Source organism: Urocitellus parryii, chromosome 1 (genome assembly GCF_045843805.1).
Source record: "Urocitellus parryii isolate mUroPar1 chromosome 1, mUroPar1.hap1, whole genome shotgun sequence".
NCBI lineage: Eukaryota > Metazoa > Chordata > Mammalia > Rodentia > Sciuridae > Urocitellus > Urocitellus parryii.
In genome coordinates, this window is record NC_135531.1 from 69,103,470 (window position 1) to 69,126,297 (window position 22,828).

Consider the following 22,828-nt stretch of genomic DNA (forward strand, 5'->3'; position numbering starts at 1 on the left):
AAGTTTCAGTTATGTGGGATGAATACAATGTGCAGCTCTCATGTATGGCATGGTGACTGATGTTCTCATCATAAAAACGGTCAACACATGAAGTGATGAGTATATTAATTGTTTGGACAGTGGTAATCATTTAACAGTGTAAATGTATAACAGAACTAAAAGTTATATGTAAATACATACAATTTTTATTTGTCAACTGTATTTCAGCAAAGCTGAAATAAAGTTGAGATAATCACCAACTAACACAAGAAACATAAAAGACTTTTAAGTGTGCAAAATTCAATCCAAAAGCAAGGTTTAGCACACATGTTGGGGTTTCTTATTCATTCATGATAAGAAAACCATATAATTTTAAATTTTTGATTATACAAATAATAATAATAAAATATCTACAGCAGAAAAAATTGAACTTTTCTTAATTGATCTCTGTTGTGATGAATAAAAGAGAATCAATTGCAGGCTGGAAGTTGCTGTGTAAGAAAGTTCAGGGTAAAAAGGTACAGGTCAAAAGAAAATAATCTTCACACAGACCAGAAACAAAGTTAATGCAATTTTTCATATCCTCCTATTTTTTTTCTGTATTAAGCAGTGCACAATATGGTCTAGTCCTTGAAAAGAAAATTTCTATTTTACACTTTCAATGTAGAAGTTTTGAGAGATTGTTTGTGGCATGCTCTTTCAGCTGCATATAGTCTATATGCCAAGATTTTCTTTTATTTAAAATATGTATGATATTTCTCCACTACCATTGTCAGCATAGGAGTTAATACAAGAATACTTAGAAATTGTTTAAAAATGCATGTAAATGCAAAGAACCACGCTGTAATAAAATACTGCTTCTATATGTGTTTTTCCTTAAATCTTTCCTTAATTGACTGCCTCGGGCAAAACACATCCTAATAAGAGAATAATAGCTTTTCTATACCGAAAAGATAAACAAATGCACGATGATATTAATTACACCAAGTGATAATTATACAAGATAAATGCACACAACAAAGAGTTTTCAAGAAATAAGATTCTTACCCATTGCCCTCTTTCCCACATTTATTAGTTTATTAAATAATATTATATCACAGTAAAATTTCTTTTATTAGCCTAAAGGAGAGTTGAGAGTTTTAGCAATTTGTTATAAATTGATTTAATTTCAAAACTGTAGCTATTAATGCAATTATGCAAAATTAGTTATAAAATGAACTGAGTACTCAAAAATAACTGTAAAAGAAAGACACACCAACAGATAGAAAGTTAGTGATCACTTTTAACCTCCGTTGAAAACAAAGTATAGCACCCAAGGGGATGTGATTACCTCTCTGGAATATCAACATTATTTTTCCTTTTTCTCTTCTATGAAGTATTTTCAAAATTAACTAGCTTGCTAGAATGCATTAAGATATTGTTTACTTCATAAAGATGGTGAAAATCATATTCAGATGTATCTACTATTAGGATAAATAAGAATATGTAAGTGTAAATAATTTTTTTAGCAATTTCAATTAGTTTGACTTAATGACATGGATTAACTAAATAGAATAATAGATCAGAGGAGCCAGTATCATTGACCTTGGCCCTGTGTCTGTGTCCCAACAAATCTAAGGTTAATATTCCAGTAACATTAACTCTTAACGGTTGGCCAAACTGCCACCTCAAAAACTCATTCTTCTCATTGCTTTTCTTATGTGAATGTACTAAGAGGTGAAGTAAACAAGCAAACAAAACAAACAAAAAAACCCACTTTGGATTATTTTTTATCACATTGTCCATGTTTTTTTTTCCCTTTCAAGATAAGATATCATATATATATATATATATATATATATATATATATATATATATATATTTACCTATCCCTCAAATATATATCTTGCCACACACTTCGTATCTCCACCCTCTTCATGTCACTTGCAAGTGATGTCTTTATCATAGACAGGTCTTTCCAACCTGTAATCATCTTCTTGTGTAGGCTTGGGATTACTCATACTCATGTTATTCTATTAGCCAAGAATATACACACGTGTTTTCATATAAAGCACTTCTCAAATAACAATGTTTACAAATAGCTTACTCCTCTATGATGGTTTTCTTTGCCATGCTTGTAGAATTGAGAACTCTTTCCTTAACTTTTTACTACACCTTGTCCAAATTTCCATCTTGACATCAAATCCATATGTTGATTTTAAAATATCATTTTAATTTACTAATCTGATTTCATCCACAAGCTGCAATTAATTAAATTATTTTCATTCTATGTTTAATATATGATATACACTTTGTAGATGTTTACTTACTTTATAGAAGTTTACTAAAGACAATAAATGAATGAAACTGAGCTAAATGAATTACTATGGAATGAAGGAAAGAGGAAAGGAAGAGAAAATAAGTGTGTTCCTGAAGTGAGGAAATGAGTAAATAAGAAAGGAACTAATTATAACAATATAGATGTTCGGGGAAGAAAAGTGAAAGGATTTTTTACCTCTCCTTTTCTGTGATTTAGGATGCCTCAATGAAATTGATTTAGAAAAGTAGTGCAGTCTATACAACTGGTCACAAGTCTTCAATTCCTATCACCTTTGGGAATCTAAGAGTCATTGCAGTGTGCACAGGAGTGAAAACTCTTAAAATGTCTTTTCCATTTCCATTGGCAAATTATAGTCAAGGTCCCCATGACTTTGTGACTGGGTTGCAGACGAGTCTCTGATTCCAGTTTCCAGATATTCTTCACTTCCAGACATTTCAGACAATTACACTCAGATTTTCTTCACCACTACTCCTCATCATGCCTTTAATGACTAGTTCTATAATATTCTCTATGAAGGCAATCATTTTTGTTTGTTTGTCTTTTGCTCATTTTTCCCCCTTTAATGTGTAAACTAAATCTCTGGAACAGAATTTCTAATACAGGAGGCCTCTACCAGGGTCTATAATTATGGATTTAAACTAAGAGGTTTTCCTACATATCTATGATGAAAAAATAAACCTTTAAAGCCAAAGGACCAGACATCCAGGGTCCTTTGGTGTCTGGTGCCATGTTAGCTTTTGAATTTCTCTTACTGCTTTGCCCACAAAAAATACTCTAATGGAGGAAAAGGAATCACATAATAATGTCTTAAAATTTAAAAGTTGTGTTGGCTCTTGGTCAACATTTTATTTCTATTGTATTAGTGCTGACCAAAGAATTTCTTCTACAGATTGACTTTTAATTCATACCCAGCCTTTACTACCTCTATTACATTCAGGATTCACAACTTCCTTAACTTAATCGTGTGCTGATTAAATAAGAGAAGCTTCTGTTGAAGGAGAGGTCTTACATGAACATAATTTGCTTTCCCCTTCATCTACTTTTGCAATTATACAAGTCTTTAAATAGCAGTTACCAGTTCCTTTGTGTTTCATAATGGCTTGTAAGTGGGATTATAAACTTCAGGACAACATAAGGCTGCTTGAACTGTCAACTCTACAGTTCTAGGTAGCATCCTTCATAGAACTAGGGAAAACAGTCCTTCCCATTTTTGAGGCTCAGTTATACATAACTATATTACATAGTAAGTTGTGTAAATGCCAACTGCTTAATGTGTTATGTGTTGGGATAAGCAATTAAATTATTCACTAATGTAATAAGGGATTAAATTTTTGATAGAGAAAAAAAAGATAAATTAATCTTGTGTTCTTTCATTTCAGTTTAAAGGTTTTTTTTTAGGAATAAAATGCCTTCCTTGTTCCATTTTTTAGAGTTAATTGCTAACCTTACCAGAAAAGTTAATGATGCAGGACAAAGAACTTGCTGGTATTTAGGAAAAAAAATCAGTGTCTCATAAGAGACTTAGACACATGACAAATGTCATTTTAAGCAGCTCTAATGAAAGGCATCATAGTGGTGGACATGTGCATTGATGTCTTATGGGACACATTTGAAATGTTGACACACTTCCTTTGGTATGTTTGCAACATTAGAGAAATATGGAGGTGTTATTATTTATTTCCTTTGATTGCAACTTTTATGGTTGCTTATTATGGGTCAATGTTGAAACAATGCATTGATTGTTGGGAACAGGAAGTTAATAGTTATCTAACATTGTCACTTTTTGATTTTCTATTTGGATGGTCAAATACTAAAATATTATTTAGGTGATACTGTATGTACCAAAGAAACATTAGTTTAATTTTTTTTATTTGGACTATGTCAGAATAAAAATGGTCCATGACTATACTCTTGTGAAGTTTTTCTAGTTGTCTTTGTGTTTAATCATTGTTTTAGACTTGGGTATTCCTGTTTTGCAAAGATAATTTAACTGTTATTTCCTCATTAAGAATTTGAATTCCTTCTCTTGTGCCTAACGCTGACACTCAGCTACTATCAGGAAAATTCAACAGTTCCTTAGAACTAGAAGAGCAAAACCCTGTTTCATTGTAGTCTTGAATTTTTTATCTCTAGAGATTTGTGATATGATAACTTTATAATTATAATTTATAATTATTAACTGAGCCACTTAAAAACAGATGTATTTTAAATGTGTAACAAGAATCTTATCAGTAATGCTTGGATTTTTTTTCAATTTTTTTTTTTAATTTTTAATATTTATTTTTTAGTTCTCAGCGGACACAACATCTTTGTTGGTATGTGGTACTGAGGATCGAACCCGGGCCGCACGCATGCCAGGCGAGCGCGCTACGGCTTGAGCCACATCCCCAGCCCAATGCTTGGATTTAATAATGATTTATGTGGAGCCAAAAAATGTCAAAAACAATCTATTTGGCTTTTGTAGTCGATTGCAAACACAGTATGTACTAATAACTTAGTAAATGTTTATCTCTTTCCAAGTGAATCTGAGCAGATATTCCATTAAAAATGTGAGCATAGAAGCTACTTTGTAAGTAGAGATGCTAAGAAACAATTTAGTCAGCTGTTCTCTTGGTACCCTCTGAAATGAAATTTCCACTGTTTCTGTTATGCATGCTACCTACACATGGTTTTTATTTTTCAAGTATCAGTCATCCCATTGTGTAGTAGCCTGAGAGTATGTGTGTTTGCGGGAGCTACTAACATGGGCTTTATCAGTGACTATAAACAGACAGATGTATTGTACACAAACATAAGTCAGCCTGTAATTATACATCAGAGACTATGACCTACTCATTGATGTATTTTAGTCATATGATAAGGAATCTATAGTATAAATTGTACCCCTCTATGGCTTAGCTTTTTTTTTTTCTTTTGTTTTTGTTTACTTATTGGGAATACATGCATTCATTACAAAATTTCCAAGTTAATCCAGTACAGAAAAATCAAACCAAATTAATTAGCATTATTGGATACAGAGCTCAAAGCATTTCTCATGTTATCAAGCAGTTCTTTTGTGTGTTAGGGAGCAATAACTTAGTGAGTCAGGGGATAATCAAAACCACAAGAGTCACATGTATCATCTTACTGAAGAACATCAATACTACTTTGAGTTTGTAGGAAGAAATCTTCCAAATCCTATGCTATTATAATATTTCATTAGTCACAATGAATGAAAACTTATCATTCAATATGCACTGAGAACTGATGGAGAAAATCTAGTTTTTATGAGTGGTTTTCATGAGGTGTGATGTTTGAGAAGATACTACTTTTTTGGATCCCGGAGGCAATGATGTTGCAACTGAATCCTAGAAAACAAGGCTTTTCACTGTTGTTGCCACAGTTCTCATGCAGAGACTCAAGAATGTCCTAGTTCAACCAAGATAACTAGTTAAAGTGTCCAGCTTCTCTGCTAGTATTTGGCATGTTCACAGCTACCAAGTCAAGAACATGTCTTTTAAAAAGAGACCTGAGTTCCCTATAAAATCTTGTCTGTTTACTTCACATATTCTTTCCCCACCCACATAAATACACAAACATGCAAACAATATATTTTAACAACAAGTCAACATCTTATTATAATTGCTTTAGATGCAAATATTACATGGAATTGCAACTACTGAGTTGCAGTTTCCATTCCACAGTGCAATAATTTTAATGTTGATTTTAGTCTTCATTTTTGTTAATTTTTAAAGAAAAGAGTACCTAATTATATGAATTAAGCAGGATCTATCAATCTTAGAAGTGCAAATAAAAATAACAAATATTTAATGTAAATTTTTAATTTTATAAATTGTAGATTCTCATGCCATGGTAAGGAATAATATAAACAAAGCTCATTCCTAAGTTTCCTCCAAGGGTAACATCTTATAAAACTATAGTTCAGTATCACAAGCAGAATATTAACATGAAGACAGTTCAGACAGGGAACATTTTTATTACCACAAAGTTCTCCTGCATTACACAGTTATAACAACAACCACTTTCCACCAGTTCCCTCCTCTTCAAGCCCTAGACACCATTCTTACAATGTTAGCATTTCAAGAATGTTAAACACTCACACAGTAAGTAACATTTCGGGATTGGAATTTTCATAGTATAAATCTCTGAAGATTTTTTTTCCAGTTTGTTACATGCATAATTAGTTTGTTCCTTTTTATTTTGAGTTACATTTGATGGCATAAATGTTTTTCAGTATATTGATTCATTCATTGAAGAAATCTTGGTTGTTTCTAGAGACGTAAAGCTTTCGTTGGGGTAATTTTTTATCTACACTAGTATTTATGTTGCAGTTTTTTTCTGTTCAATCTCTACTAAAGCACTGGGTACTTTCTGGATTCCAAGTTCCCTAGCCTGTCTTGTTCTCTCTGCCCTTCAGAATCTCCTTATATTTTTCTTATATGTAATGTTCAAATATTTTAGTCACATTTAGTGTTATGCAATAGATTATTTACCCCATCTTCTGAAAGTGAAGGAAAGACATCTTAATTAATTGTAATGAAAAATAATTCAAACACATTTTTTAACCTTACTTCAAATAAAACATAAAATAATTTTAATAAAATAAAATTAAGTGAAACTTTGTATTGTATACCTCTCCAAAATTATTTTGAATGTAAGAGGGGCAGACAAGAGCTGGGTGTAGTGGCACATGTCTGTAATCTCAGCAGCTTAGGAGGTTGATACAGGAGGATTGCGAGTTCAAAGTCAGCTTCAGCCAATTGCAAGGCACTAAGCAGTGAAACCGTTTCTCTAAAGCAAATACAAAATAGGGCTGAAGATGTGGCTCAGTGGCTGAATGCCCCTGTCTTCAATCCCTAGTAGTACCCCCCCAAAAAAAAACAACTCCCCATCTTTTGGATTGGGAATATAGCTCAGTTAGTAGAGTGCTTGCCTTGCATACATAAAGTCCTGAGTTCAATCCCTAGAACCACACACACAGACACACACACATATACACATACACAATACACACACACAAAGTGTCCTACTCTAAAAGAGGCAGACAGATTTTAATTATAATTTTAGTACATGACCATGTTGAAGGGTGTGTTCATCACTTTGTTTTTATGCCATAGCTGCACAAAAGCAAGAATAGTATTATTTACTTATTTACTTTTTTAATTTATATATGACAGCGGAATGCATTATAATTCTTGTTACACATATAGAGCATAATTTTTCATATCTCTGGTTGTATACAAAGTATATTCACACCAATTCATGTCTACTTACATGTACTTTGGATAATAATGATCATCACGTTCCACAGTCATTTATAACCCCATGCCTCCTCCTTTCCCCTCCAACCCCTCTGCCCTATCTAGAATTTGTCTATTCTTCGCATGTTCCCTCTCTCTCCCACTATGAATCAGACTCCTTATATCAAAGAAAACATTCAGTATTTGATTATTTGGGATTGGATACCTTCACTTAGCGTATTTACTTATTTCATTGTTATTCCCTAAGTTCTTTAAACTGATGTTTAGACTATTGCAATAGAATAGAAACAATGAGACAAACCCACATGGCTGGTCTTTGACATAGGGGTGCAAAACACACATTAAAGACAGGCTTTTAAACAGATATGCTAAGACTGTATAATGATACGTGGAACAATGAAACTCAACCTCTATCTCTCACCCTGTATAAACGTAAACTCAAAGCTAGGAATTAGACTAGAAACGTTGCAATTACTAGATGAAAACTTAGGGTCAACACTCCCACATATAGGCATAGGCAGTGATTTCTTCAATAGAACTCCTAAAACTGAGGAATAATATAAGAATTAATAAATAGAAAGACATTAAATTAAAAATCTTATGCAAAGCAAACAATGAAGAGCATGAAATGAGGGTCAGCTATACTTTTTTTTTAGAGAGAGAGAGAATTTTTTTAATATTTATTTTTCAGTTTTCGGTGGACACAACATCTTTATTTTATTTTTATGTGGTGCTGAGGATGAAACCCAGCGCCCCATGCATGCCAATCGAGCAAGTTACTGCTTGAACCACATCCCCTCAGCTACTCTTTTAACAGAGGATTAATATCTAGAATATATAAAGAACGCAAAAAAACTTAACACCAAAGAAACAAAACAAAACAAATAACCCATTTGATAAATGGACAAATAAACAATGAGCTAAATAAACATTTATCAAAATAATAAATTTAAATGGCCAATAAATATACAGACAAGTGTTCAACATCTTTAGCAATTAAAAAAATGCAAGTCAAAACAACAATAAGATGTAATATCATTCTAGTTAGAATGGCAATTTTCAAGAATACAAATAATAAATGCTGGTGAGGATATGAAGAAAAAGGAGCACTTATATAACTGTTGGTGGATTGTAAATTAGTATGATCACTAGGGAAATCAATATGGAAGTTCCTGAAAAGATTGAAAGAATAGAATCACCATATGACCCACGTATGTCACTCTTCAATATTTACTCAAAAAAATGAAAGTCAGAAAAGCATAGTGTTAGATGCATCAGCATAATCCATAAGAGCCATATATATATATATATATAATATATATAATTATATATATATATATAATTATATATATTATATATATAATGGCTGATTTGCTGTGTACATACATACAAATACATACACATATATGATTTGCTCAGCCATACTTAAGAACAAAATTATATCATTTTTCCAGAACATAAATGGAACTAAAAAGCATCATGTTTAGTGAAATAAGCCAGATTCAAAAAGTCAAGTTGTTGTGGTGTGAATTGATCAATATGATCAATAAGTCATAGGCATAGGTTATGGACTATAGGAATAAGGTAAGATGACATAGATAAGCAACAGTGAGACATAGTTCATCTGGAGGAAGCCTAAGTAATAGTAGTATATTATGTAACTGTAAGACATAGGATTTAAGCTACTGGGAAAAAAATATAGAACAGTGAAAGGTAATAAGTCAGTATGCCAGTATAGTTATAGATAAATATAGGCTAACATAGATAAGATGAATAGGTTAACATAGATAAGGTTAAATCAATATGGCTATGAACAAATGTATCCATAGCTTGATTATGCAGACATAAGGCTTATAGATATCAGTAGGAAAATGAGTAAATGAGCTAAATTCAGTTTTAAGTAAATATCAAATAAGTTAATACTGGGATATCGGGGTTGGAGTCATTGTGGTTATACAAACAAAAGATTGTGGCCATAGAGTCTCCATCTTAGCTGTTCCAGACTCCATCTCAGTTTTCTGTGAAGAGGGAATTGCATGACCCATTTCTGAGAAACAGAAATGAAAGCTGTTTTCTGATAAAAAAACATTGTTTTTCTGCACTTTGTACCCCACAGAATGTACCCAACTCAGGATATGATTGTCTAACCCCTGCTCCCCCAGAGATGCGGTTATCTAAGTTGTTCAATATAGCTGCTTTTTCAGCTTCAGTGACATGCTTGCTTGTCACCTGGAAGATTCCAGTACTGTTAGGGCTCTCAGGTTCCACTAACTGCTGTTGTAGCTACTGCAATTGGCTTGCTTACATGATGCTGAAAAAAATCCCTAAGCTGTGGTTTTTGTCTTTGAATTCTCAAGGAAGGCCAGGAGGGGTTGCTATTCTCCCACAGAGCTTCTGTCTCTACAGGTGGCTGACAGTCCCTGACCAGGTAAATAATGCTCTCTTTTGTTTAAATTTGGAATTAGAGTGTTTTCTGAAGCTGCTCCTTATAACAAAGGGTCAAATGTTTTCTCTCATATGTGGATACTAGAAAGAAAGGAAGAAGAAAAAAAGGAGGAGTCTTTTAAAAATAGAAAGGAGTGTTTGTCCTCCACATGAGTGTCTATTAATAAGTCTAGGTCACCTAGTCATATGGACAAATCCCTCAGTGACTTTCCCAGCACATCCCAGCTGTTAAAATATCGCCTTCCACACAAGGACAGGGAAAGCAAAAGCAGAGACATATTAAGTTTGAGGATAGTCTTGGACTCTGCTGCAAAATCACAAATGAAAAAGGCTGAAGATATAGTTCGGTGTTAGATCACCCCTGGGTTCAATCTCTACTACCAACCAATAAGCAGGTAAATAAATAAAAATTTTGAAAGTCGCCTACTTTTCATTGCAAGGAAGTTGAGTTTGGTTTGGGATTCCCTTACCTACTGCAGTAGTGTGACTGAATAAATTCTGTCCTCAGAGTTTCGACTGGTGTTCAACATTGTCTTTAACATGGACCCATCCAGGTTAGGCAAAACAGGGTAGCTCATGTCCAAGCAAAAAGCACAGGAAGCCCTGCCACCTTTGTGTCATTGCAACAGGTTTACTTGTGCTGGTGCTGGTGCTGTTTACCACCTACTGATCTTGATATAAACATGGTAAATTAGAGAAAAATGTGGTTTTAGCTATTTGAACTTTTACTTTTAAAATATAAATTTGAGATTTCACAGCATTTTACTTTAATGGTTTTCATCTGTATTTAATTGTAGCTTATTTTTCTGGTCATGGGAGTGGTGTTTAATGGTAAGATTTCACCTGTGGTTGCATTTTATTTTTCCTCATAAAATAATGAAAAATATCATCATAAAGATGTCAAACATAATTAGATGGGTGAATTCAAAGTTTTCCTTAATAACACAAAAATAGTTTATATTTTAGTTCATTTAGCAAGCATCTTTAATGACTTATCTATCAGAACAAAATTATCGTTTTCATGGGCTTCAAAAATATTATAAAATAAATAAAGTTTGAGAATTTGGTGAACATTTTAATTTAAAACATCTTTATGATTGTTTGGGGTAAAATTTGCAGAGTGTAATTTAGTAATATTGAAAATACAAAATCATATCTCTTCATTTTAATGAAAGGATTTGTTAATGATTTCAGGATAGTAAAGGAGATTTTTATATAATAAATCAGAACTTTAAAATTTGCCATACCATTCCCACCATGTGAGTTGAATTGTTAGAGAGAAATTATGCCTCAGCATTCTCACCAACAGTCACCAGAAAAATTTTCTCTAGATGCTAATTTAAACTTAATTTGAACATGTACAATAGAGACAAGATTTGGATGAATTTTAGATGCTTCATAATTATTGGCCTTTAGATATCCCAAGTCACATCATTAGAGACATTAATGGAAAAGTTTAAAAAAAAAGGAATTAGTATTATTATTCATTAGCAGCATTAAGTTTATTAATGGAATTTATTATTGCCAAATGCCAAGTGCCAATGTCTCGGCTTGGCACAGAATCACGAGCCACCACACAGCTTTGTAGGTTCAAACAGCAATTCTTTATTCCCGATCTCACACCAGCCTCCACACGCGTTCAGGGGCAATTCCAATATGTCCGCTCCCAAATCCTACTCCACGAGGCTTTTTTCAAATCCCATTTGAATCTCAGGAGAACTCAACGGGAACAAGCAGCAGAAACACCCTAATCCCAGCAGCCATAATCTTCAACCTCAACTTCCCTAAAACTCCTATTGTCACGCCCTAAACCCAAGGAAGGAGATACTTCCTGCAGGAATACACCCTAATCCTGGATCCACCCTGGTGATTGAGCAGGGTCACTTTTCTCAAACACACAAGCAAGGTCGCAGCAAATTTCCAAGGCAAGTCCATTTAACATGGGGTACACTGGCAAGGATTACGATGCGTCATACCTACTTGGTAATGGCCCTCAGCATCTTATGATCATAAATTTAGTTCCATTCAAAACTTTAGAATCGTTGTTGGCTTTTCCCACAACAATTTTCAAATTTCATACTACTGTCCACATTTTCATGAGCATATTTTACCAACATTTTGCATTATGTAAGTTCAAGTTCTTATAGTGTATTACACTATTAGTGGGTAGAATATGTGTGACCATATGGATATGTAAATTAATGATTATTGACACTGGGTATGAATAAAACACTGGGAAGAGGAGCAGAGATGCTTGTACCTCCAAACCCTCTTTAGCGCCTAGTCTTGTGCTTCACCCTGTTACACACAGTTCCACTTTTTCCCATCATGGGTGTTACTACTCAATAGAATAGAGAAAGCACTGCTTGTACACACTTCTTTCTTCATTTCTATATGAGATTTATCATTATACCAGAATTGTCATAAAGCGAGGACTCTGGCACCCAAGCAGCTACTAGAAAGGTAGTTTTGTTTTGAAACAAACTGCGCATCCTTTCTGTATTCCCCACTCACTCACATAGTTGAGAGAATGTAAAACATTGTCCAATTAAGTTGGATTTTTATCAATTCTCTGTCTCTCTGTCTCTCTGCCTTTCTCTCTCTCTCAACTTATAATTCTCTATACAATTTCCTAAATTGATTATCCTCCACTATTTTATCTTTACTAACCATTGTATCTTGACTAATTTTATTATCTTCCTCTTCTCTAAATAAATGGCTTGCCCTTCTTGGCATTATTGTTCATTCAACATTTAATATATGTCATTATATTAGTTCCATCTCTAAAAGTATTAATTTATATATTACTTATTTACTTTTTACTTAAATAAAATTTTAAGAAATGATCCATTGGACTATCTAATTGCTAATTACAAGTGCATTCATACAATTCACAACTATGAAGCTAAATAAGAAGATCACATAACTGATACTTACTATGAAGTTATAAATGTAACCTGATGTTCAATTTCTACTGGATAGATGAACCGTATCATAGTGGAGAGCCCTCATATCATTGTAAGGGCTATTAGTAGCCTATGATCACAGCCATTAGTCAGCCTATGGAAACTGAGAAATGTTCTTCTGGGATGACCAGATCTCTCTAGAGAGAATCTATACTGTTATAATCTTTAAAGCTTCACACAATAGAATTATTATATAACTTAAAACAGTTATACTTTATTTGAATAGAACATTAAATTAACATTGAATTGCACCAGAATTCTTATGAAAGTACATGTGACAACCATATTAATTCCAAGTGAATTCATTATGATTAGAGCTATTATAATGAATACAAATGAGTTAACAATGAAATGACACTATTTTCTTATTAAAATACAGTAAAAGACATGAAAATTGTTATGCAGTGTCCAACTATTTATAACAATTTTATGCCTGCACCCCTAAATGCTAATAGAGAAGTTTTAATAATCTATAACTCAAGGCATCAGCAAAGTGTTGATATTAGAAGTTTCTTCTGTAAATTCTTCATTGAGGTAATAACTCAAAGACTTTTTTCATTCAATATATCTTGCAAATTTTCTGAGCTTTTTGATTAAACTTGTAAAAGCCTTCAATTATTTTAGATTTAAGCCATATTCTGATATCCATCTTCCAGCCACAAGGTCTGGAAGCAGATATAGCAGACTGATGAGAAATGCTATGTTTATTTAGTCACTCCTTGAAGTGCTGCCATTTCTGGGGGTACCCTCAAGGGAATTCCAAATCAGTCTTTAGTCTATGTTGCCTTAGATGCTATTTTCCCAAACTGTACTCCATATATGTACTTGTTCAAGAAAAGCAGCCAAATAATCCAATGCTCCAGATGGCTCTACTTACTAACAAAAGAAACGTAAATGAAAATATTCTTGATGTTCCCCATGGTCCCTTTTCAGAAAGTTTGCAAAAATCAGTGAGCAAGTTTATTTTCTAACTTATGAAATAAAAATAAATGGATAGGCTTAAAATTTAAAAACTTAAAAAATTATAGTTTAAAACATGCCTAGGAAAAAAAATAATATTTTTAAACTTTCATGTCATCAATATTCATTGAAGCCTACTATGTGCCAAACCCTGAATACTGAGAGCTGTTTTTGACAAAGTCAAGGCATCTCTCACTCATGCAGCTGATAGCATAGTGAGGATCCATTGAAGATCTCAATCACCCTTGGCTCAGCTCAAATACCATTCTTTATTATTAGTGAGATGGCTATATGTCTTCTCTACTGTAGTCAAGTTTTTCAACATGACTTTATATGTTTTATAGAATATCAGCCCCCTTTTCAATTATATAACTCACACCAAATGGCATTGTTATACAGGATAAACTATATATGTCCATTAGTCTAAGAAAGTTGGTGTTACTCAGTGTTTCTAACCTCATAGCAGTAAATTTTTATTTGTAAATTTTTATCTTGTTATTCAAGTTTTTCCCCCAGCTTTTCTTTACCCTAAATGCTTTATTCATATCATTTAACATTTTAAGGTTGAAATGAAGTTCTTATTTAAATCAGTTCCTTGATTTTTTATTAAAGGAAAAATCTGTTTAGTGAAGGAATAGGGGCACAAGAAATTAAATTCCCAAAGGTGCACTATGTCAAGTACTTAAACAAAACGACAAATGCTTACTTTAGTGATCACACTGATATTAATCATGCACTGCCAGATGGTACAGACTTGCTGGCATATCATGCTTTGTAGATTCAGACCACTGCCTCTCTACTGATTCTTCCAGCCCCAATCTCAGGTCACATGACAAAAATAATTGAGGTCATCAGGTACTTTTAAAAAAATCTGAAACCATCTTCTTGATAAACTGTCTCTAAACATAATACATGTTTCCTCCAAATAAAATTTCAGTACCTGAGAACTTGATTTTATCCTTGCACCTTTTAAATATGTTCTCCATAAGTTATATTTATCCTGTATCCATTCTCTCTCACCTCTCACATAATAGAATTAGGATAACCAATAAGCAAAAGATAGAAAAATGAAGAGAAAGAGAGAAAGAGATGGAGAGACAGAGAAAGAGAGATTAAAGTAGTAAGGTTCCATAGGAATACAAACATTTTAAGCCTCATTATTTGCTTTTAATACCAGGCTGGAAAAAAATTGTAAAAATTATACAAAGTAACAATTATATAATATATGTATCTAACAAGTTTCAACTCAGTATATTGGTTTAATTTTTGTTGATTTTCCAGCATACATCATAATGTCAGTTAATATACCAATCTTTCAACATAGAGTTAATTATGCAATATGCTGCCAACAATATGGTAAGGTTCATAGCAATTTATACTTGGTATCTTGTTTTATTTTATATGTTATTTAACTATAGGTATGTTATTTAACTACACCAAATCGTGTAACAATACAGAGGTTTAACTAGAATATTTGTTAAATGGGATATCTCCCCCCAAGTTATAAACAATTTATGGCTTAGTTACATTGTTAAGAGATAGGGCATGTAAAGGGATAGAAAAGACATAAGAGAGGTTACTACACACTTTATCACTCTGCCTGAAGCCCTCCTATGAGGGCAAACTGAACCATCTTAAGGCTAAAGGGAGGAGGTTAGCTGACCTCTGGGGGAGTTCAAGACCCTAAAGGAGAAGTCCCCAATCTTGGGCATCTGCAATCGCCCATTGGATTGACCTAAAGCTAACCTGTTGCTAGGTAACATGTCATTAACATTGTGGTTTGGTTCCCTTCTGTGTATTTACGGGGGGAGGGGGATTATGGTGTGTACAGTAGAAAAGAAATAATGTCAGGTTTAGCTGTCAATCAAGGTGTCATTCAACCCCATATCTACCCAGGGGAGTAAGGGGAGACCTAGCATAGCTCAATAAAAGCTAGCTCCACCGTGCAGCTACACTCCTTCTCCTCTCCCAGTGTATTTTCACATTCAATGAACCTTGGCTTTGCTTGCAAACCTCTCACTTCCCCCTCAATTATTTGTTTGGCATGCCAAAATCTGGGATGCCCTGGGGAACCCTGTCTGTGCATCTATGGAACATTTAAAACACAAATAAATGCTTGGTTGATCAAGTTCAGATTCAAAATTGATCTATGAAATGATTAAGATAAATATAAAAAATATTGTGATGAAGTGGAAATGCCAATAAATAGGTCGTCTTAAATATTAGGTTCTCTATTTCAAACTGCTTCCTACTATGACCTTGAAAATATATTTATGTTATAGGTTGTGCATGTTTCTCAATATCATGTCATTCTTACTTCTTTCCTTGACACAACCTATTCAAGAAAGCTGAGTGATTCAGTGCAATGACAGAAAAGAACTCCACTCAAATAGTCAAGTAAAATTATCTAGTTAACAGTGATTCCAAAAGTTGGTATCATTTGATGCACTGCATTAGGTTCATATTGATCAGATAGTTTATAAGCTTAGAAGATCTGTTACACTCACAGGGGAGATATTCAATACTCTAAATATATATTTGATAAGCATACTATAAATAAGGTTACTACAGAAACAGACAAAATTAAAACAGGGTAAGATTCAATTACTTTTTCCAAATTCACTAGACAGATAATCCTACAAATCTCCCTTTCTAGCACTGTTTCAATTTTCTTATTAGTCTAACTAACCAAAATTCTTGAAATTATAGTCATTGTATACTATAATGCCACAATCAAAACATGAGTGTGAGTTGGTTTACCTGAGCATCACAATATAAGCTTATAAAATATTTGTCAAAATGATATTCTGGAAAAAATTTTAAATAAACTTTGCAGACACCACACTCAGTCCCCTACCTGCTTCCCAGTCTTTGGAAATATATGCTATGCAGAGTATAAATCTTGTTAGTGCCCTCATGTTATTGGCTCAAGATATTTCATATTTTCCAAATGACAATTATTAAAATATGAATAGATACTCAATTCTCATAAAGCCCCATATGGTTACTGATTAATGTTTTATGAGAATAAAATCTTACTTAAAATGCCAATAAAATATTTTAGCATCTATTACAGTGTATAGAAAAACCATTCTTCAGCTACCTATGTCAGTTTACCTAGGAATGAGCTTATTTCTATACCCATATATGTCTTGGAATATGTGCAAAGGATTTTTTATTGAAGGACATTCGCATTTCACTTTTACAATGAAAAGATGCCCATCTCATTCTAAAGCATTCCTCTCAATCTTCAAATCCAGTTCTCAGACATTTAGTCCCCCATTGTGCATACCTGGGTCAATTTATGCTTCCTACCAGTTTTCAAGGCAATCTTAATAGATGCAGAAATTCCAATCAACAGCCCTAGGGTCCTTGCTCTCAGTAGGGCTTTGATCAAATGTTCTCTCTGATTTGAGATCTCTCAGTTGAGTCATGATTTTTAGTTTCTTGCTTTGCTTCCCAGCTGTTTTCTTCTTCTAATCAGGACTGAAGCAGAGTGCTTCACAGTAAGGACTTACATGCCTTCTATTGTCTCTAGGTCAAAGCCTCTCACAGGAAAAGATTTCTTTATTTCATTCTCTGTCTTCCAAATTTTTGCTGATGCTTCTTCAATACATTGACCACCAGCCAAAGGACATGATATCTTACCTGTTATCCTCCTCTATCCTACATGATATCCTCCTTTGTTAATGCATGAACTTAAAATTTAACCCAAACATAAAGTGATGCCAGTATCACTGATACCTGTGAATGGATATCCAGGATACCTTCATCTCACCTCTAAATCTATTTTAACACTGAACAGTGACAGAGAGTTCTGGTTGAATTGTGACTGCTTAGCCTGCTAGAGCATTCCATGCCTCAGCCATAGTATATGAAGTCTGAGTCAACTTTTACTGGGGTTTTTGTTGAATGCTAATTTCCACCCATATCCTCTCTGATACAGAGAAAACACGAAGCCTCAGCCACAGTATGATGGCTTCAAACTATTAAGTAATTTTAATGGGTTTAACTATTATTATCACAATACAGTATTTTATAATAAATTTTTATATATCATGTTTATATAATCAAATTTTATAGTACTAATAGGAGACGCATCATTTGATAGCTTAAAACAAAACAAACAAAAAGGAACAAAGTCAAACTCATGCTTTCTAGAAGATAAACAGAAAATAAAATTTGGCATGCAGAAATTACTCATTTTAATTTATATCTATGTGTGTCACAATTTTATTCATCTATTGAAAAGTCCCATATGAAGCTTTTTTAACACTCTGAGTAGCTCTGAATTCTACTTACCTGAAGATAATTATTGATTTAAAATATAAATGAATGAAGAAGTTTGCAAAAAGAATATCATAAATCAATTTATAATAATCTGAAATATTGTGTGGTGCTAATTATCTTTTAATGCATGTATATGAATTTTACTTTTGCAAGGTCTCATTGTAAAATGGTTCGCCTTATAAATTCTAAGCATCTGTTTTAATGGAAAGTCAAGTTTGAGGAGTTTCTTTTGTTTCTCACTAGAAATTTAAATGAAAACGGTTCTCAATTTCAAACATTTATATCAATAAGAATCATCATCTACAAGGAAACTTCAGTTGTGCAGTAATAGAGTGTGTATTTTCTTGAAAATTAATTTATAGCCCACAATTTTAACCCATAGTTCTTTGTAGATTCTGTAGGTAGATTCTAATAGCTCTTCAAACACCCACAAAGGTATGTTTTTGATTTTGTATGTATATCCCTATGTGGATTTTTCCTTGGAATAAAGTTGAATATTTCATTGGATTGTACAAGATGATTTAAAACTAAAAAATGAAGGACAATTGCTTTAGAGAAATTGAGATCTCTATCACCCATTCTGTAAAATTTCAATACATAAAAACATATTGCCAAAGAAACAGTTTAACCTTGATCAATGTTTCTCAAATTATATGCTATCAACTCTTGAGTCCTCAGAATGGCAGGATGGTGCATGGTGTAAATGAAGCCAGGCTGGTTGTTTCTAACCTCATGTGGTCATGCATGGTGTTTCATGGGGTATGGAATGTACAAAAATGCTTTGAACTGCATGCTACTTAGTTCCCCATAGCTGGAAAGCATAAGGCAGTATATTTCATGTATTTAGGCCCTGCTCTGGACTAGTATGCTGAGAGTAGAGATTCCTTAAAACCTACAGTGTTGTTGAATGAGCCATTGTGAACAGAGTCTGGATTGGTTGTCTATTGCTTCATAAAGAATTGCTATAAAATGTCTCAGTTTAGTACAGCATATATTCGTTATCTCACAACATTTCTGAGTGTCGGGAAAACAGGAACATCTTAATTGAGTGGTTTTGGTCCAGGACATGTCATGAAAGTGGCCAGGGATGTAGTTATATCAAATCTTGCTCAGTCTTGAAATTGCAGTTTCTAAGTGTAGTCCTTGGCTATTGGTGAGAGATTTCACTTCTTCCCTACATAGATAAGGCTGTCCCCAAGACAAGTGCTTTGAGAGAGGGCACACATACAAGACTGATGCCACACTGCCTTAAGACACAGCCATGGAGCCACACACCATAATTTCTGCCTTCTTCCACTCACTGGAATTGAATCACAAGCCCAGTGCACCCTGAATGGGAGAGATCGCATAAGGGATATGAATACTGAAGATGGGATCTTTGAAGAACCACCTTTTTTTCCCTAAGGTTTATTCATTTGAAAAATTTGTATGGGTAAATTAAAATTATGTATAATAGTGGAATTTATTATGCTATGCCTATTTGTATAACATAATTTATCAATCCTGTTCCTCAGTATCTCCCCCTTCTCTTCTCCCCTCCCTTTCTTGATCTTCTTGCTCTACACTACTGATTTGCCTTCTGTTGTTATTAAAACTAGTGCATCATAATTATTTATATAAATGTGGTTAATTTTGGTATAATCATATATGAATACAGATAATTTGGTACATTTTATTCTCCAGTACTTTCCCATACTTCCTCCTTCCCTCCCTCTCTACTCTTTCTCTTTTTTACTGGCATCTCTCTGAAGGACCATCTTGAAGTGTAGCTTCCACAGAGGCTAAGGGGCTGCCACAGGATTTGGTCTTCCAAATACCTGAGGACAATGACATATAGCTCAATGTGTGTGTGTGTGTGCGTGCGCGCATGTATGGCGCTTTTGCGGAAGGAAAATCTTACTTGAGTATTGCCTGGTGGCAGAAATTCTAGCCCCATATTTCTGTTATTACACATTGTGGCTGATGTTTTCATTTTTGATGTCCAAAAGCTTCAGGTGACTCTATAGAAAAGCAGAATAGTACATCTATATTGCAAAAATAAGTATATTATTTGAAAATATTGTGTCAAGAAATCTGTTTGAAATCTGTATCATAAAAAATCAAATTTGTTTCAACATTATATTTGTTGATAAAAAAAGAAGAGCTATGTCATTTTAAAATACAATTTGAAGTTATACTATTGCAATTGTTGGAAAACACATAAGCTTTGCTGGGTTCCCAACCCTGGCTGTTTTTATTATCATCAGGTTTGTCCAGCCACACATCTGCATGACTACTCATGCTTCATCAGATCTAGGCTTAGAAACTGATAGTTCATTTTGAGCCTTCAAGTCTCAGTCGGAAGGCTCCAGTGTCATGTAAAACTATTATCAAATAATTTTACATGGCTTTTCTCCTATATATCTGTCCACTATATTTTTATTTCAGCTAACTCAAATACTGAACCTGTGGAGGGGAAGTATGAATTTCTTCACAATGAATCATTTTACAAAGCAATTATGTCAACTTCTTGTACAACATAATAATTTTGACCAACATTTTTATTTTGACTTAAAGTGTCAATCATTTTAATTAATGCATAGTATATTAGTCAATTTTTTGTTGCTGTGACAAAAGAACCAACCAGAACAACTGTAAAGGAGGAAAGGTTTATTTAAGGGCTCACAGTTTCAGTGGTCTCAATCCATAGATGGCCAGTTTTATTCCTCAGGTCTCCCAGAGAGGCAGAACATCATGGCAGAAGAATGTGGCAGAGGGAAGCAGCTCATATGGTGAGCAAGAAGCAGAGAGAGAGGTCTCCACTTGTAATATACAAAAATATACCCCTAAAGCCACAACCTCAATCCCCACTTCCTCCAGCCACACCCTACCATTTCAGTTACCACTCAGTTAATCTCTATCATGGAATTAATTCACTGATTGGGTTAAGACTCTCATGACCCAATAATTTCTCCTCTGAACTTTCTTGCATTGTCTCACACATGAGGTTTTGGGGAACATCTAGCATCCAAACCATAACACATAGCTTACTTATTTTAAATAAAACAATGTAAATAAAATAATGAGAAATATATTGCCATAATATTTCATGTCAGAAAAAATATTCATACTTGGGACATTTTTTTGGTTATAACCTGAAGTAAACAATGACAGCTACTTGTTATAGAATATTCTTTTTTACATAGTATTAAGATTACAATATAAACATCATTCATTATTAGTTATTTATTTTGGCTAATTATAAAATTATAGAAATGGCATGTGTCACTTAACACCATTAATCATAATGATAGATATTATCACTCTAATTAAAGTTTTTCATATTCTGTACCTACATAATGCAATGGCTTTATTAGAATTATATGATATTTCACTATTTCCTTTGTACCTTAGAAAAAATACAAGAAATTATTTTCAGGTATATGATGTTTTAAGAATGAGCTGGATGGTAATTATTCTTTACCAAAGGTTACAAACAAATAAGTAAACTACTGAAGAGGAGAAAAGAGGTCCAAACTGAAAAAATACCTGGCATGGATAAATAGAAGACATTTCCACAAGTTAATTTCCCAAGAAAGTTGTAAATGGATGTGATTTTTATCTCATATAAACCATACCATACAACTTTTCGCTGCAACAAGATATTTCTCAATTTCATATCATTCAGTGATTATATACAGGTCTATTTTTAAATGTAATTTTATTCTTTTGATTGTCCTTTTGTAAATCCACAGCCTTCTAAAGAAAGTAGAGTACTTAACAGAAGTCCAGCTGTGAAAAACCACAGGGCATTTAAAAGGTAGCTAATAGAAACTGATGTTGTGTAGTCACAGATAATATAATGAAACATGAAGAAAGTCTACAGGAAGTTATTAAAGTGGAATTCCCCTCAGATTATACAAAAAGACCATCTCAGGGATTTTATCCAGGTCAATGAATCACTGTGTTTTTCTTTTCCTTTCTGCTGCATCATGAGTAGAGATGAAAACAGTAAAAAAGCAGAAATGGCAATGAAAAGCACAGTCAACTTCTAATTAATAGAAAATAGTTCATATAATCAACAAGCCATGCCCTATTTCAAGAACAGAAATAGAGCAGAATCCAGAGAAGACTAAAAGTCCTGTTTTCAGACTCACTTGCTTCATTTTACATCAGGAGTCACCTATTTGAGTTTTCAACAAAAAACCAACTACATAAATATACTAATAATGTATCATTATCCAGTTAATTAATCAAATTTATAATTTTTGTAATTCATTCTTGTTCAATTTTTTCTTTTTACAAACATGAGTGGGGACAGCATGTAATCACTCTTTAGTGTAAAGGGAATTTCATTTTGCAGTAGGGACATCCACATGCTCAATCTGGGACTGCTAAACATCCTCACCAAGAGAAAAGAAGAAAGGAAAGCATAAAACCCAGCTCTATTGCGTTTATCATTTTTTTCCACATATTCTCCATTGTAAGCTAAGCAACTTAACCTGCAAATGTCCCAAATGTTTTTCCATTACGTACTCTCCCAAACTTGCTATTAGTGATGTGTGTCCAAGCCAGCTTTAGCAAGTCATGGCTTGGACTTCTGAGCACAGATGGAACTTGGTTCTGAC